The sequence below is a fragment of the Rhamphochromis longiceps genome, linkage group LG23 (assembly GCF_057381845.1).
Source record: "Rhamphochromis longiceps isolate RC_006_pf linkage group LG23, R_longiceps_female_GT1.1, whole genome shotgun sequence".
Classification (NCBI taxonomy): domain Eukaryota; kingdom Metazoa; phylum Chordata; class Actinopteri; order Cichliformes; family Cichlidae; genus Rhamphochromis; species Rhamphochromis longiceps.
This window is the reverse complement of record NC_140578.1, coordinates 45,282,422-45,291,210: the sequence shown is the minus strand read 5'-3', so window position 1 is coordinate 45,291,210 and position 8,789 is coordinate 45,282,422.

Sequence of the window (8,789 nt, the reverse complement as noted above, 5' to 3'; positions counted from 1 at the left end):
GTGTGTGTGTGTGTGTGTGTGTTTAGTGGGAGAGAGAGGACCCTGCCCTTATTTGGCAGCATGTCATTGTAGGATTTAAATTGAATATAGTTAGACTGGTTGACTGAATTGGATCTTGTGTGTGTGTCTCTCTGTGCATGTGTGTTTCCTCATGTGTGCATATTTGTAATTGTGTGGCTGTCATAAATTTTTTTGCAGATTTTTGTCATTTAACTAGTATATTTGAGGGACCCTCAGCATGTTCAGCATTTTTTCAGCTGTCCATTTTGCTTTTCCAATTTTTCTGTTTAACTTATTACTATTGTGCTAAATCATACTATTTCTGCTATTTTATAAGATTTGTGTTTAATATAGTATTTCTGCTTTTAATAAGATTTGTGCTTAATATAGTATTTCTGCTAAATGTAGTATTCATGCTTAATCATACTATTTCTGCTTTTATAGGATTTGTGCTTAATATAGTATTTCTGCTTTTTATAAGATTTGTGCTTAATATAGTATTTCTGCTAAATGTAGTATTCATGCTTAATCATACTATTTCTGCTTTTCATAGGATTTGTGCTTAATATAGTATTTCTGCTAAATGTAGTATTTCTGATTAATTATAGTATTTCTGCCAAATTATAATATTTGTGCTAAAACATAGTCTTAATTTAAAATTACAATATTCATAGTTCATCACAGTGTCTCTGGTAAATCACAATATTTCTGCTCTGTTGTACTATTTTTCTAAATCATAGTGTTTCTGTAATGTTTAAGTATTTTTGGCTAAATATATTCTTTCTGTTATCTTATACTATTTCTCCTAAATTCTTGTATTTTTGAGAAGTTATCATGTTTCTGGTAAGTTACAATATTTCTGCTAAATTCTGCTATGCTATTGTATTTCTGCCAAGTATTATGTTTCCTCTAAGATATTGCAGTTCTGCTAAGTTATTCCATTTTAGCAAACTTCTTTTGCTTCTGCAAAGTTTTTACAATTTCTGCAACTTTTCAGCTTTTTCAGCTAGTTTTTGCATACAGCTTCAGCTTTAAGCATCCACACTGCATTTTCGCAGGAAATGCAAATTTTTCTAGTTGTGTGGATGCTTTAAGCATCCACACTATTGAGTTCCTGTTTCTCTTTATTCTTTATACTTTATTATTCTAGTTGCTTCCGTACACTTTTCGCCGTAGAACTACTTCCACAATTTTCAGCCGATTTTCACCATTCAAATTTTAAACTATTCTGCTATTTTTGCTCTTTCCGGCTATATCTTTTGGTATTTTTAACTATTATACTTTTTAAAATATTCCACTTTTTTCCTTTAATTTGTCCCATTGAAATTAATGGGAAACTTCAGCAATTCTGCTAAATTTTTCTTGTTTTTGAAACTTAACTACTTCCTCAAATTTTCACCTAGAACAACCATTCAAACTTTAAAATGTTCACAAATTATTGGGCTATTCATGTACGTTTCAGCTTTTTCAAATATTTTACCGTTTTACTTTTATGCCTCTTAAAGTTTTGAGTTGCAAAATTGTGATTTTTCACAAAATACATGCGTTGTTATGGTTGCTATGCTCTTGGCTTCCAGTGTGACACTGAAGGTTTTGCAGCCTTCTCTTCATGTCCGAACAACTGTTTGCTACTTCCTCAATTTTCACTCAACTTCCACAAATTATACATCAAAACGTAGGTATTTTTGCTGGCTTTCAGGAAATGTCACTATCATTGTTGTGGGATTTATAGAATTTTCGCAAATCTCCTCAGACTAACACAATGTCAGAAAACTCTCCATATAAAGTCAATGGAGAGCTTGTTCAAAATCACCGCTGGATTTCTGTAATGAGAGGCATATTCGAATCGTCATATCTCCTTAACGAAGCAAAGTTAAGACATGAGGCTTGTCCCCGAATATCTTCAGACACCCCTGACGCTCACAATTCAAGAATTTCTTTCTCACCTATTACCGTTCTGAAATGAGTTAGACTTGTTTGAGGGTAGGAAATTCGTCCTTCGCTCAGATTTCTTCAGATTTCAAACTGTGGAAATGAACCACTTTTTTCTCTCGTCATAACTTTTTGTTGGATTTCCACAGAGACGTGAAAATTTCCATGATTGTTCACCAAAGCCTGCTGTCTCTTACGGTGAAAGAATGATATCGATACTCCAAATAGATTTCAAGTCACAAAGCGTTGTTTGAGGGCAAGTCAAGGCAGTTTTTGCTTCGCTCTACTCAGTTATGGTGCATTAGAAGTCAAATATCTTTAATAATTCATATTTTAATGATAAATTGTAAACACTGGAAGATTCCCCCATCTCTTCTGAACAAAACAGTGTAAGAATGACTGCTCTAGCCCCTACGGTTTGGAAATTATGGTCATTTGTTTGAGGGGAGTCCTCACTATGAGAAATAGGCTGCAATAATCCTGTGCCTCTCTGTGCTGCGTGTGTAAAAAGAGGCACATGTTTTGGCGGGAAAAAGTACACAGGCTCTCTGATTGGTGGATTCAAATTCAGCAGCTCCCAGGCTGACCTAGAAACTTACTTCTCTCTCCCTGTGCATTTTTTTGCTGATTTTTTCATTTAACAAGTATATTTGAGGGACCCTCAGCATGTTCAGCATTTTTTCAGCTGTCCATTTTGCTTTTCCAATTTTTCTGTTTAACTTATTACTATTGTGCTAAATCATACTATTTCTGCTATTTTATAAGATTTGTGCCTAATATAGTATTTCTGCTTTTTATAGGATTTGTGCCTAATATAGTATTTCTGCTTTTTATAGGATTTGTACCTAATATAGTATTTCTGCTTTTTATACTATTTGTGCCTAATATAGTATTTCTGCTAAATTATAGTATTTCTGCTTTTTATAGTATTTGTGCGAAAACATAGTATTTCTACTAAATGTAGTATTTATGCTTAATCATAGTATTTCTATATATTTCTGCCAGGTCCCCAGGCAGCCAATCCTCTCTGAGGACTGAGACATTCAAATTTTCAAATCAGGGCCTGCACGGCTTCCCAGCCAATCATATATGTGTCCTGAGGCATTCAAATTTGCATATTGGGGCCTTCATGGCTTCTAAGCCAGCCAATCATATCAGGGCTGAGGAATTCAAATCCACAAATCAGGGCCTGCATGGCTTCCCAGCCAGCCAATCATATATGTGGCCTGAGCCATTCAAATTTGCATATTGGGGAATTCGTGGCTTCTAAGTCAATAAGTCATCCATGTCATATATCTCTAAAAATTCATATTTGAATGATAAATTGTCAACACTTGAAGATTCCCCAATCACTTCTGAACAAAACGGTGTAAGAATGACCGCTCTAGCCCCTACAGTTAGGAAATTATGGTCATTTGTTTGAGGGGAGTCCTCACTATGAGAAATAGACTGCAATAATCCTGTGCCTCTCTGTGCTGCGTGTGTAAAAAGATGCACCTGTTTTGGCGGGAAAACGTAAACAGCCACTCTGATTGGTGGATTTAAATTCGGCAGCTCTCTCCCTCTGTGTCTGTGTGTGTGTGTGTGTGTGTGTGTGTGTGTGTGTGTGTGTGTGTGTGTGTGTTTAGTGGGAGAGAGAGGACCCTGCCCTTATTTGGCAGCATGTCATTGTAGGATTTAAATTGAATATAGTTAGACTGGTTGACTGAATTGGATCTTGTGTGTGTGTCTCTCTGTGCATGTGTGTTTCCTCATGTGTACATATTTGTAATTGTGTGGCTGTCATAAATTTTTTTTCAGATTTTTGTCATTTAACAAGTATATTTGAGGGACCCTCAGCATGTTCAGCATTTTTTCAGCTGTCCATTTTGCTTTTCCAATTTTTCTGTTTAACTTATTACTATTGTGCTAAATCATACTATTTCTGCTATTTTATAAGATTTGTGCTAAATAAACTATTTCTGCTTTTATAGGATTTGTGCTTAATATAGTATTTCTGCTTTTTATAAGATTTGTGCTTAATATAGTATTTCTGCTAAATGTAGTATTTCTGATTAATTGTAGTTTTTCTACTAAATCATAGTACAGTATTTCTGCTTTTTATGGGATTTGTGCTAAAACAAAGTATTTCTACTAAATGTAGTATTTATGCTTAATCATACCATTTCTGCTTTTTATAGGATTTGTGCTTAATATAGTATTTCTGCTAAATTATAGTATTTCTGCCAAATTATAATATTTGTGCTAAAACATAGTCTTAATTTAAAATTACAATATTCATAGTTCATCACAGTGTCTCTGGTAAATCACAATATTTCTGCTCTGTTGTACTATTTTTCTAAATCATAGTGTTTCTGTAATGTTTAAGTATTTTTGGCTAAATATATTCTTTCTGTTATCTTATACTATTTCTCCTAAATTCTTGTATTTTTGAGAAGTTATCATGTTTCTGGTAAGTTACAATATTTCTGCTAAATTCTGCTATGCTATTGTATTTCTGCCAAGTATTATGTTTCCTCTAAGATATTGCAGTTCTGCTAAGTTATTCCATTTTAGCAAACTTCTTTTGCTTCTGCAAAGTTTTTACAATTTCTGCAACTTTTCAGCTTTTTCAGCTACTTTTTGCATACAGCTTCAGCTTTAAGCATCCACACTGCATTTTCGCAGGAAATGCAAATTTTTCTAGTTATTATTATTATTCCGGGTGTTTCCGTACACTTTTCGCCGTAGAACTACTTCCACAATTTTCAGCCGATTTTCACCATTCAAATTTTAAACTATTCTGCTATTTTTGCTCTTTCCGGCTATATCTTTTGGTATTTTTAACTATTATACTTTTTAAAATATTCCACTTTTTTCCTTTAATTTGTCCCATTGAAATTAATGGGAAACTTCAGCAATTCTGCTAAATTTTGCTTGTTTTTGAAACTTAACTACTTCCTCAAATTTTCACCTAGAACAACCATTCAAACTTTAAAATGTTCACAAATTATTGGGCTATTCATGTATGTTTCAGCTTTTTCAAATATTTTACCGTTTTACTTTTATGCCTCTTAAAGTTTTGAGTTGCAAAATTGTGATTTTTCACAAAATACATGCGTTGTTATGGTTGCTATGCTCTTGGCTTCCAGTGTGACACTGAAGCTTTTGCAGCCTTCTCTTCATGTCCGAACAACTGTTTGCTACTTCCTCAATTTTCACTCAACTTCCACAAATTATACATCAAAACGTAGGTATTTTTGCTGGCTTTCAGAAAATGTCACTATCATTGTTGTGGGATTTATAGAATTTTGGCAAATCTCCTCAGACCAACACAAGGTCTCAAAACTCTGCATAGAAAGTCAATGGAGAGCTTGTTCAAAATCATCGCTGGATTTCTGTAATGAGAGGCATATTCGAATCGTCATATCTCCTTAACGAAGCAAAGTTAAGACATGAGGCTTGTCCCGGTATATCTTCAGACACTCCTTACGCTCACAATTCAAGAATTTCTTTCTCACCTATTACCGTTCTGAAATGAGTTGGACTTGTTTGAGGGTAGGAAATTCGTCCTTCGCTCAGATTTCTTCAGATTTCAAACTGTGGAAATGAACCACTTTTTTCTCTCGTCATAACTTTTTGTTGGATTTCCACAGAGACCTGAAAATTTCCATGATTGTTCACCAAAGCCTGCTGTCTCTTACGGTGAAAGAATGATATCGATACTCCAAATAGATTTCGAGTTAGAAAGCGTTGTTTGAGGGCAAGTCAAGGCAGTTTTTGCTTCGCTCTACTCAGTTATGGTGCATTAGAAGTCAAATATCTTTAATAATTCATATTTTAATGATAAATTGTAAACACTGGAAGATTCCCCCATCTCTTCTGAACAAAACGGTGTAAGAATGACCGCTCTAGCCCCTACGGTTTGGGAATTATGGTCATTTGTTTGAGGGGAGTCCTCACTATGAGAAATAGGCTGCAATAATCCTGTGCCTCTCTGTGCTGCGTGTGTAAAAAGAGGCACATGTTTTGGCGGGAAAAAGTACACAGGCTCTCTGATTGGTGGATTCAAATTCAGCAGCTCCCTGGCTGACCTAGAAACTTACTTCTCTCTCCCTGTGCATTTTTTTGCTGATTTTTTCATTTAACAAGTATATTTGAGGGACCCTCAGCATGTTCAGCATTTTTTCAGCTGTCCATTTTGCTTTTCCAATTTTTCTGTTTAACTGATTACTATTGTGCTAAATCATACTATTTCTGCTATTTTATAAGATTTGTGCCTAATATAGTATTTCTGCTAAATTACAGTATTTCTGCTTTTTATACTATTTGTGCTAAAACATAGTATTTCTACTAAATGTAGTATTTATGCTTAATCATACTATTTCTGCTTTTTATGGGATTTGTGCCTAATATAGTATTTCTGCTTTTTATAGGATTTTTGCTCAAACATAATATTTCTACTAAATGTAGTGTTTATGCTTAATCATCCTATTTCTGCTTTTTATAGTATTTGTGCTAAAACATAGTATTTCTACTAAATGTAGTATTTATGCTTAATCATAGTATTTCTATATATTTCTGCCAGGTCCCCAGGCAGCCAATCCTCTGTGAGGACTGAGAAATTCAAATTTTCAAATCAGGGCCTGCACGGCTTCCCAGCCAATCATATATGTGTCCTGAGGCATTCAAATTTGCATATTGGGGCCTTCATGGCTTCTAAGCCAGCCAATCATATCTGAGGGCTGAGGAATTCAAATCCACAAATCAGGGCCTGCACAGCTTCCCAGCCAGCCAATCATGTATGTGGGCTCCAGGTATTCAAATTTGCATATTGGGGAATTCGTGGCTTCTAAGTCAACAAGTCATCCATGTCATATATCTCTAAAAATTCATATTTTAATGATAAATTGTCAACACTTGAAGATTCCCCCATCTCTTCTGAACAAAACGGTGTAAGAATGACCGCTCTAGCCCCTATGGTTAGGAAATTATGGTCATTTGTTTGAGGGGAATCCTCACTATGTGAAATAAACTGAAAGAAGCAGGTCTATGTCTCTGTGCTGCGTGTGTAAAAAGATGCACCTGTTTTGGCGGGAAAACGTAAACAGCCTCTCTGATTGGTGGATTCAAATTCAGCAGCTCCCAGGCTGACCTAGAAACTTAGTCCTCTCTCCCTGTGTGTGTGTGTGTGTGTGTGTGTGTGTGTGTGTGTGTGTGTGTGTGTGTGTATGTGTGTGTTTAGTGGGAGAGAGAGGACCCTGCCCTTATTTGACAGCATGTCATTGTAGGATTTAAATTGAACATAGTTAGACTGGTTGACTGGATTAGAGCCTGTGTTTGTGTGTCCCTCTGTGCATTTGTGTTTCAATAAGTTATTACTATTCTGCTAAATCATACTATTTCTGCTTTTTATAGGATTTGTGCCTAACATAGTATTTCTGCTAAATTATAGTATTTCTGCTTTTTATAGGATTTGTGCCTAACATAGTATTTCTGCTAAATTATAGTATTTCTGCTTTTTATACTATTTGTTCTAAATTATAGTATTTCTGCTTTTTATATGATTTGTGCCTAATATAGTATTTCTGCTAAATTATAGTATTTCTGCTTTTTATACTATTTGTGCTAAAACATAGTATTTCTACTAAATGTAGTATTTATGCTTAATCATACTATTTCTGCTTTTTATGGGATTTGTGCCTAATATAGTATTTCTGCTTTTTATAGGATTTTTGCTCAAACATAGTATTTCTACTAAATGTAGTGTTTATGCTTAATCATCCTATTTCTGCTTTTTATAGGATTTGTGCTTAATATAGTATTTCTGCTAAATTATAGTATTTCTGCTTTTTATAGTATTTGTGCTAAAACATAGTATTTCTACTAAATGTAGTATTTATGCTTAATCATAGTATTTCTATATATTTCTGCCAGGTCCCCAGGCAGCCAATCCTCTGTGAGGACTGAGAAATTCAAATTTTCAAATCAGGGCCTGCACGGCTTCCCAGCCAATCATATATGTGTCCTGAGGCATTCAAATTTGCATATTGGGGCCTTCATGGCTTCTAAGCCAGCCAATCATATCTGAGGGCTGAGGAATTCAAATCCACAAATCAGGGCCTGCACGGCTTCCCAGCCAGCCAATCATATATGTGGCCTCAGGCATTCATATTTGCATATTGGGGAATTCGTGGCTTCTAAGTCAACAAGTCATCCATGTCATATATCTCTAAAAATTCGCATTTTAATGATAAATTGTTAACACTGGAAGATTCCCCCATCTCTTCTGAACAAAACAGTGTAAGAATGACCGCTCTAGCCCCTACGGTTAGGAAATTATGGTCATTTGTTTGAGGGGAGTCCTCACTATGAGAAATAGGCTGCAATAATCCTGTGCCTCTCTGTGCTGCTGCGTGTGTAAAAAGATGCACCTGTTTTGGCGGGAAAACGTAAACAGCCACTCTGATTGGTGGATTCAAATTCAGCAGCTCCCAGGCTGACCTAGAAACTTAGTCCTCTCTCCCTGTGTGTGTGTGTGTGTGTGTGTTTAGTGGGAGAGAGAGGACCCTGCCCTTATTTGACAGCATGTCTTTGTAGGATTTAAATTGAACATAGTTAGACTGGTTGACTGGATTAGAGCCTGTGTTTGTGTGTCCCTCTGTGCATTTGTGTTTCAATAAGTTATTACTATTCTGCTAAATCATAGTATTTCTGGTACTTTTCGGTACTTGTGCTAAATACAGTATTTCTGCTAAATCATACCATTTCTGCTTTTATAGGATTTGTGCTTAATATAGTATTTGTGCTAAATTATAGTATTTCTGCCAAATTATAATATTTGTGCTAAAACATAGTCTCAATTTAAAATTACAATA